Source organism: Trichosurus vulpecula, chromosome 6, assembly GCF_011100635.1.
Source record: "Trichosurus vulpecula isolate mTriVul1 chromosome 6, mTriVul1.pri, whole genome shotgun sequence".
NCBI classification, from domain to species: domain Eukaryota; kingdom Metazoa; phylum Chordata; class Mammalia; order Diprotodontia; family Phalangeridae; genus Trichosurus; species Trichosurus vulpecula.
In genome coordinates, this window is record NC_050578.1 from 228,769,687 (window position 1) to 228,779,427 (window position 9,741).

The window sequence follows — 9,741 nt, forward strand, 5'->3', positions numbered from 1 at the left end:
AGCTAAGCTAGAGCTCTCAAATAGGGGTGACCATCACCAAAGTCATACTTGTCTCTCCTAAATCACTATCAAAATGATTACCAGACATGTTACAAATGGGGGGAAAAACCTCACAATCAGAAGAATTAATGAAGCATACACCTCTCATCTTCAGAAGAACCATCTAGGGATATCGCCCCTAAGGTCTTTTTTTTAAGTTTTTATTTATTTTATTTTTAATTTATGAAATAAAACAATCATTTCCATAACATAGTATGATAAAACGATGGCACATGAAACTGCATATCTATTATGTACTATTATCTATTCCCTTTAAATATATAATAAAGTTATCATGTAAATTCCTTTTTTTCCTTTTTTTCTTCCCTCCCCCCACAGTACAAATGGCTATTAATAGACATAAATACACACACACACATACTATACACACATATTCTATACACACAGAAACACACATACACACACATATATAAATATATAAAAACATTCTATTCATAATTCTATTTATCAGTCCTTTCTCTGGATGCAAATAGCCATTCCTTCATATGTCCTTTGTAATTACTTATAATACTCAAAATAACTTGGTCATTCAAAGCTGTTCTTAAAACAATATTGCTATTACTTGCTTCTGCTCATTTTACACTTCATTGTTCTGTGCAAGTCTATCCATGTTTTTCTAAGATCATCGAGCTTATCATTTCTTATAGCACATCACAATCGTATACCACAACTGGTTCAGGAATTCCCCAGTTGATGGACATCCCTGCAATTTCCAGTTTTTTGACACCACAAAATTTTGTATAGAGTATAGGTTCTTTACCGTTTTCCCTAATCATCTTTCAAAATGCACCTAGTAGTGGTATTACTGGGTCAAAGTGTATACAGTTTTGTAACTCTTTGAGCATAATTCCAAATTGCTTTCAAAGTGATTAGATCAGTGCACAATTCCATCAACAATGAATTAGTGTCTCAATTTTTCCACATACCTTCCAACATTCGTCACTTTCCCCTTCAATCATTTTAACTTATCCAATAGGTGTAAACTATCTGAAGCTTGTTTTAATTTGCATTTCTCTAATCAATAATGATTTAGAGCATTTTTTCATATGACTGTAAATTGTTTTGATTTCTTCATTGGAAAACTGCCTGTTCATATTTTTGGCTATTTGTCAATTGGGGAATGACTCATATTCTTATAGATTTCACAAAGTTTTTGATACATTTTAGATATAAAACCTTTATCTGAGAAACTGTCTAAAATTTTTCCCAAATTTTCTGTATTTTTTTCTGATCTTTGCTACATTTGTTTTATTTGCAAAAAAGCCTTTTAATTTAATGTAATTGAAATTATACATTTCACACCTCACTCTGCTCTCTATTTCTTGTTTATTCATAAAGTGTTCACCCATACATAAGTCTGATAAGTAATGTGTTCCATGTTCTTCTAGTTTCTTGTAATATCTCTCTTTATATCTGGATCATATACTCATTTTGACCTTATCTTGGCAAATGGTGTAAGATAATGGTCTATGCCAAGTTTCTGCCATACCCGTTTTTGTAATTTTCCGAACAATTTGTTTTTAACCAAGTAATGAATTATTATCCCCAAATCTTAAGTCTTTACACTTGTCAGTTGTCAAAAACAAGGTTACTACATTTATTTGCTGCCATGAATTGTATGTCTACTCTGTTCCATTGATCTACCTTTTAATTTCATAGCCAGTACCAGATAGTTTTGATAATTATTGCCTTGTAATATAATTTAAGATCTGGTACTGCTAAAACTCCTTCCTTTGCATTTTTTATATTCTTGATTTTTTGTTCCTTCAAATGAATTTTGTTATTAATTTTCCTAATTCAGTAAAATATTTTTGATAATTTAATTGGGATGGCATTGCATATATAAATTAGTTTAAGTAAAATTGTTATTTTTATTATATTGCCCTGCCTACCCATGAACAATTAGTATTTCTCCAATTATTTAAATCAGATTTTATTTGAATAAAAAGGTTTTTTTTATAATTTTGTTTATCTAGTTCATGGGACAGTTTTGGCAGGAAACTATATAGAAGACAGTGCTGTATCTGGAAGAAAGAGAGGGATTCTGTGAAGTAGAAGAGGGGAGAGACTGTATTGCAGGCATGGAGGACAGTCAGTTGTTGTTGTTTGTCCTTCATTCTCAAAGAGGACCATGACATTAGGTATACTATAAAAAAAAACAGAGTTATTTTAAATGGATTATCTATTACTATCTCTTTTTGCACAGTTTTATTTGTGATATATTGTAATGTTAGTGATTTATGTGGATTTACTTTATATCCTGCTACTTTGCTAAAATTATTGTTTCAACTAACTTTTTAGTTGAGTCTTTGGAATTTTCCAAGTATAACATCATTTCATCTGCAAAAAAGAGATAATTTTGTTACCCCCATTCCCTATTCTGATTCATTCTAGAAGGGTGTGTGGATTGGGATTTGAGAAGATGAGGGGAAAGGATAAGGGAGGGACTCTTGGAGGGGTAGGTAGAATAAGGAATAGGAGAATAAAGGTAGAAGATAAATAGGGATGGGGTAAAAAGAGAGGATGAGAAGGACAATGAGTAAAAATAAGATGGAGGGAAATTCGCAAATAGAAATTATAACTTTGAATGTGAATGGGATGAACTCACCCATAAAATGGAAATGCATAGCAGAATGGATTAAAAACCAGAATCCAACAATATGTTGTTTATGAGAAGCACATTTAAGAATGAGGGATACACAAGGAATTAAAATGGATGATTGGAGTAAAATTTATTATGTTTCCACTGATGCAAAAAAGGCAGGAATAGCAATTATGATCTCAGACAAAGTTATGGCCAAAATTAGATTTAATTAAAAGAGATAAACAGGGCAACTACATGTTGATAAAAGGTGCCACTGACAATGAAGTAATATTGACACTGAACCTACATGCACCAAATACTTTAGTATCTATTTTTTTAAACGTTAAATCAATTATAGGTGGAGATAGATGGTAGTATTACCATATTACATATTTTAATCTTTCCCTCTCAGAACTAGATAAAAATAAACAAGAAAGAAATCAAGGAAGTGAATAAATTATAAGCTAGATAGATAGTGGAGAGGAGGCACTAGCAGCAGTGGGAACCATGAAAAGCTGAAAGTCCAGACTGAAATCTGTGATCCCATAATTCAATTCATTTCAACTATTATTTATAAAATGTTTACTGTGTGAAGGTAATGTGGTCTCCTAATCTCCACACAGCCATTCATGTTATAGGGGCCCAGTAAACATTTGTTGAATGACAACAACAGGTAACCTCAACCTGCTCTGCCTAAATTCTTAAGGAAACTGGTCCTTGAGAGAATCTAACTCTGCTGTTGCCTCCACAGGAAGAATTACAGAAGGATGTGGCCATAAAGTGCTTCAGAAAGGGAAGAGCCAACACCTGGTACTTGCACTGTGACAATCCCTACATGCCAATGTCCTCTTCTTCCAGATGTTATACAAGGAAATAAGATATGAATCCCACTCTTGTCAATGGTCCTTGCTCTTGAAGAGGACCAATGACATCACAAATGTGATGTCTTGACTTGTGAGTGAATTATTATCAGCCTCATTATCTCCTCCAGAGTTACTGGGGTCCAGTGGCAAGACAGAGGTCAAGATGACTAGTGATAGCCCCAGATACAGCAGGTGATTTTGGCCTTTCTAAATTGGGGTCTTTCCCAAGTCTCAGTTTGTCTGAGGCCATGACCATTTAATGACTAAGGGCTAGGTAAGAATTGAGACAAAAGATGGCCCAACTAACCATCCCAAGACTTTCTTCAAGAAATAAGATTCTACCAGGGCCTGGCAAAGAAGATAAGTATACAACATCCTCTTCAGGATTTTTTGCTTCTCTTTCTGACTCCCTAATATGAGAGTTGCTTAAGATACTATCCTTGGTCTCCTTCTTTTATTTATTTACCACACACAAACCCTTACTAATCTATGTTTATTCCACCTCTGTAACATCTCTCAAATCCACTCCTTTCTATGTTCCTATGCTGTTGCCACTCTAATACAGAAGCTTAGCCCCCTTCCCATTTCATGCTGCTATAGTCTCTGGCAATAGGAGAAGATGGGAAGACTGCTCATTCTCAAAATGGGAAGATGGGAAGACTTATTCTCAAAAAGCTTATAGTCTAATGAGTATACATAAATATATGTAGGGAGACAGAGGGAGAGAGAGAAAAAAAAGAAATGCAAAAGAATTAACTATAAGGTAGTTTGGGAGGAAGGGCACTAGCAGCTGAAGGAATCAGGAAAGGCTTTATATAGAAAATAGTGCTGTGTCTTTAAGGAAGAGAGGAATTCTGTGAGGTAGAAGAGGGGAGAGACTGTATTTCAGACAGGGAAGACAGTCAGTTGTTGTTGTTTGACTTTCATTCTCGAAAAGGACCATGACATCAGTAAAGTGATGCCATGACTTGCAAGTGAATTGGATTTAAGCGAGGCAGGGCTGTGGAAAGTCACCAGCCTCACTCTCTCCTCCCGAGCCACCTGGGTCCAGTGGCAGGATATAGATCAGGATGAATGGAGATTGCTCTGGATGCAGTGGGAGACCACGGCCTTTTTAAGCTAAAGTTTTTCTCAGTTCTCAGTTTGACTGAGGCAACACCCATTCAGTGATTAAGGCTAGGTAATAAATGAAGCAAAGAATGGCCTCTTTTACCTAGTCAAAAATAATCAATCTGGGAGGGGAAGACCCTCAGGGTTTCTGGCCAAAACATAAACAATTGTTATTTACACTCACTCTGAGCCATCAGGGGCCAAATGATGACAGGTGAGGCTTGGGCTGGGACCTACTGTTGGCCAATCAATGAGAGCCAGAGTGATTTGACTTTAAGGCATGGTCCTTAAGAAAGAGATCTAGCTGGTAAACTCCAGGATATGTTGCAAGGAGTCAGCAATCAAAATTCATACTCCATTTGGCAGAGAATCCGGAGGTAGGGGTATGATTCCCTATGTGGACAGAGAGAGAGGAGGGAGGGAGAGAAGGAGGGAAGGAGAGAGGGAAGGAAGGAAGGAAGGAAGGAAGGAAGGAAGGAAGGAAGGAAGGAAGGAGGTGTGTTGCACAACTGAAACTAGCCAATTGGGTCCCCAGTGGGACAGCTATAACTATCCACAGGTTGTTGCTTGTCCTTTGTTCTTGAAGACGGCAAGGTGAAGGGGACAAGGTAAGGTGATGCAATGACTTGCAAGCAAATTGGCTTTAAGTGAGGGAGAACTGTGCAAAGTCACTAGCTTCACTTTCTCCGGCAGAACCATTTGGGTCCAGTGGCATGATATAGATCAGGATGACTAGAGGTGGCCCCCAGACAGCCAGTACAAAAGGCATGAAGATGGAAGATGTGATGTCATGTATGAATAACAAAGAGTAGGTGAGTTTGACTGCATCATAGAGTATGGGAGGGGAAACAGTAGTAACCATTGAGGTTAGAAACGTTGGTTGGGACCAGATTATAATGAGATTATAAACTAAACAGAAGAATTTCTATTTGATTCTAGAAACAATTGGAAACAGTGTGAGTTTATTGAATAGAGAAATGGCTTGGTTACATTTATAATTTAGGAAAATGTATGTTCCATGACCCTAATACATGTGAAATACATTTCAAGGTAATTTAAGGTGAATAGTGGGCCTAAAATTATTGTGTCATGGTACAGAATAGATTGTCTCAGTCTAGGAAGGTTCTCTGAGGAAAGTGAATTAAGGGAAAGGAGGGAAGCAGTATGGTTTAGGAAAAAGAGCACTAATCTGGGGGTCAGAAGTTCTAAACTTTAGTCCCAACTCTTCCAATAATTCATTGTGTCCCGCAGTTTCCTCACTAGTAATCTGAGGGGGCAATCCTTTATGATTTCCTGAAATCTTATTTACCTTAAGAATGTATCTCTTTCAAAATCACTTTAGCCAAAGGAAAAAAGGGGGAAAGAAAGACACCTAAGTGCTTATTTTATCAGCAGAATGTACTTCAAAGTTCCCAGTATCCCAAAGGATATCAATAGTCCCCCAATGGCTTCTTCTCTAGGGAAATGCACTCACCTGCAGAGATGGACTAAGGATGGCAGAGCTCTGTGATTCAATATCTAAGGGTGGGAGGGAGGAAGGAAGACTGGTCACCCATCCGTCTGCAGATACCACTAGGTATAGTACAGTGAAGGGACTGAGGGGAGGGAGGGTTGAGGCCCAGATGTGTGATTTAATTGACATAGGGAACTCCCAGTAAGGAAACTCCCTCCACCAACGAAGATTGACGTGTACTCTTCAACTTCTAGTCTGGGGTAATGAATAGTTAAGTGATTTGCCCAGGGGTAGCAGAGCCAGTATGGGTTAGAGGCAGGACCAACTTGAACCTAAGCCTTCCTAACTGCAAGGCCAGCTTCTGTCCAACATATCCCTGCTGACTATTTGGGCTTTTTTCCTCCCCAAATTTTTTTAAAAAATCAAAATCGATTTTTCCTCAGAATTCCTATAGTACTTCGAAGGTCTCATCTTATCCTTATCACATTCCACCTCATACTCTAGTTATTTATAAAGCACCCACCACAAGCAGAGAACTGTATTAGGAGGTAGGGAGGTACAAAGATTAGGCAGTGCATTGTCCTGGAGGAATTTGCAACTTAAATGAGTTTATCAAGTGATTTGGTACAGTTGGAATCCAAACCACTATTGGTAGACCCCTGTCTTGGATAAAGTCTATAAACCAGGGATTCTTAAGCTATTTTGTGTCCTAAGTTCCTTTGGCAGTAGACATCTCAACCCAGTCCAATCCAATCAACATTTATTAAACACTTCCTATGTGCCAGATGATTACAAAGGAAATCGATGATCTTAAAATATAGTTTTCATTTAAAAAACACAAGTTCACTAACCCCAAATTAAAGACCTCTGCTGCAAACCATACCTCAAACTTCAGACTCTTAATCAAGCTGTTAGAGACAGAAAGCCAAGTGGCAATATCCTAGAGGAACTAAAAGTATGGGACTGAAATAAAAATCCTGAAGTTGGAAGGAGTCAGTATAGATGGAGAAAAACAGAAGATAAAAGTAGAAACCTTGAGGGAAGACCATATTTGGAGCAAGGGAAAAGAGATTGGTAAAAGACCCATCAGAGAAATGGGAGAAGTATCATGATTTAATGAAGAGAACGTTGAACTAAGAGGCAGAGGACCCAGGTTGAAGTCTTACTTTATTTGTGTGAAAAGTGTTTTGTAATTGTGTTCATAAAGTTCCTGGGTTTGTCTTGGCTGGTAGATTCCCAAGTATTTTATATTGTCTACAGTTATTTTAAATGGAATTTCTCTTTCTATCTTTTGCTGCTGGATTTTGTTGGTAATTTATAGAAATGATGACAATTTATGTGGGTTTATTTTATATCCTGTGGTTGTTAAATTTGTTAATTGTTTTATTAGTTTTTTTATTTGACTATCTAAGTCTCTCCAAGTTTACCATTATGCCATATGCAAAGAGTGAGAATTTTTTTCTTCATTGCCTATTCTAAATCCTTCAATTTTGTTTTCTTCTCTTATTGCTATAACTATCATTTCTAGTACAATATTAAATGGTGATAATAAGCATCCTTGCTTCACCCTTGATCTTATCAGGAAGGCTTCTAGCTTATTCTCATTTCAGGTAACACATGCTATTGGCCTTAGACAAATACTACATAGCATTTTAAGGAAAGCTCCATTTATTCTTGTTTTCTAGAGTTTTAATAGGAATGAGTGTTGTGTTTTGTCAAAAGTTTTTTCTGCATCTATTGAGATAATTATATGACTTTTGTTGGGTTTGTTATTGATGTGGTCAGTTATACTGATACTTTTCCTAATATTGAACCAGCCCTGCATTCCTGATATAAATCCCACTTGGTCATAGTGTATGGTCTTTATGATATATTGCTGTAATCTCAAATTGCTAGTGTTTTGTTTAAGATTTTTGCATCAAGATTCATTAGGGAAATTGGTCTATAGTTTTTTTCCCCTTCTGTTTTTTCTTTTCTTGGTTTAGGTATCAGCACCATATTTGTGTCATAAAAGGAATTTGATAGGACTCCTTTTTGCCTTTTTTTACCAAATAGTTTCTATAGTATTAGAATTAATTATTCTTTAAATATTTGGTAGAATTCACTTGTGAATCCATCTGGTTCTGGAAATTTTTTCTTAGGGAGCTCATTGATGGCTTGCTCAATTTCTTTTCCCTTTTTCTCCAAATTGATAGGCATCCCTCAATTCTCACTTCTTTGTCACCACAAAGAGTGATGCTATAAACATTTTAGGACATATAGTCTCTTTTCCTTTTTCCCTGATCACCTTTGGAAACAGACCTAATAGTGGTATTGCTGTTCAAAGGGTATAAACAGTTTTATAACTCTTTGGGTATAATTCCAGATTGCTCTCCAAAATGGATGCATCAGTTCACAGTTCCATCAAGTGTATTAGTGTCCCAATTTTTCTACCTCCCCCCAAGATTTGTCATTTTCCCTTCCTATCATTTTAGCCAATCTGATAGCTGGCAGAAGATAACTCAAAGTTGTTTTAATTTGCATTTCTGTAATCGACAATGATTTAGAGCATTTTTCATATAACTCTATATGTATATATCTTTGATTTCTTCATCCAAAAACTACCTGTTCATATCTTTTGACCATTTATCAATAGGAGAATGACTCATATTCTTATAAATTTGACAAAGTTCTCTATATATTTGACATATGAGACTTTTATCCTAGAAACTGTCTATAAAATTTCCCCCCCCCAATTTTCTGCCATTTATTTTTCTAAACTAGGTTAATCAGGGCAATTTATATTTTGGTAAATATTCATCCATTTCACTTAGATTGTCAGATTTGAAAAATGGTGGTCTCCTTATACAGCAGGTGTTTGCTGATTTGATTTCAACCTAAAGACACAGAGGAAGGAGCTAGTGGAGGAGAAATGAAAGATGTTACTGAGAAAGTGGGGAATGCACAGCAAAATTGAGAAGGGGTTCATTCCTTTGGGGATCATAGATTTATAGTTGAAAGGAACCTTGAAACCATTAGAGTCTAATCACTTCATTTTAAAGATGAGGGAACTGAGGTTCAGAGAAATGAAGTTCTTTGCCCAAGGCTACGCAGGGAGTATATAGCAGAGCCAAGACACAAATTGACTTTAGGCTGGAGGTAGAATAGTAAGGCATCCTCTCCTCACTCATTTTTGTCATCATCCCCTCACCAATTTAGCCCCCTCCTTAATGTCCAGTACTTCATGTTCCCCACTTTAATGTCTCATTCTGTCTCTTTACCTTATCTTCATCAAAATTTACCTCTCTTAAGCCTTATGCCGTTCTGCTTTTGCTAGTATGACTCAGCAGCAGTTGGTGAGCTAATTCTTACTAAAATACTAATAATGATGAGTTATATCTACCCAGGTAATCAGGCACACATACCTCTCCTCTCCAGATAGTTGTTTCTGTGATATTCTAAGTGTGGGGAATGGCATGGGCAAAGGCCCAGAGGTGGGAAATAGCATGGCTGGAAGAGTATAAATCAATTTGGTTGTAGTAATGCATCCACAGTGAGGAGCAGCCGTATGTTTTAGTTGTGATGACCACAAGCTTGGATGCTCTGACTGGATCTTTTGCTACCTCTGCCTTCCCAGGCATCACCTCTCAGAACAATGGAAAATTCAGCATGGATAGTGCAATGCTTGGCCA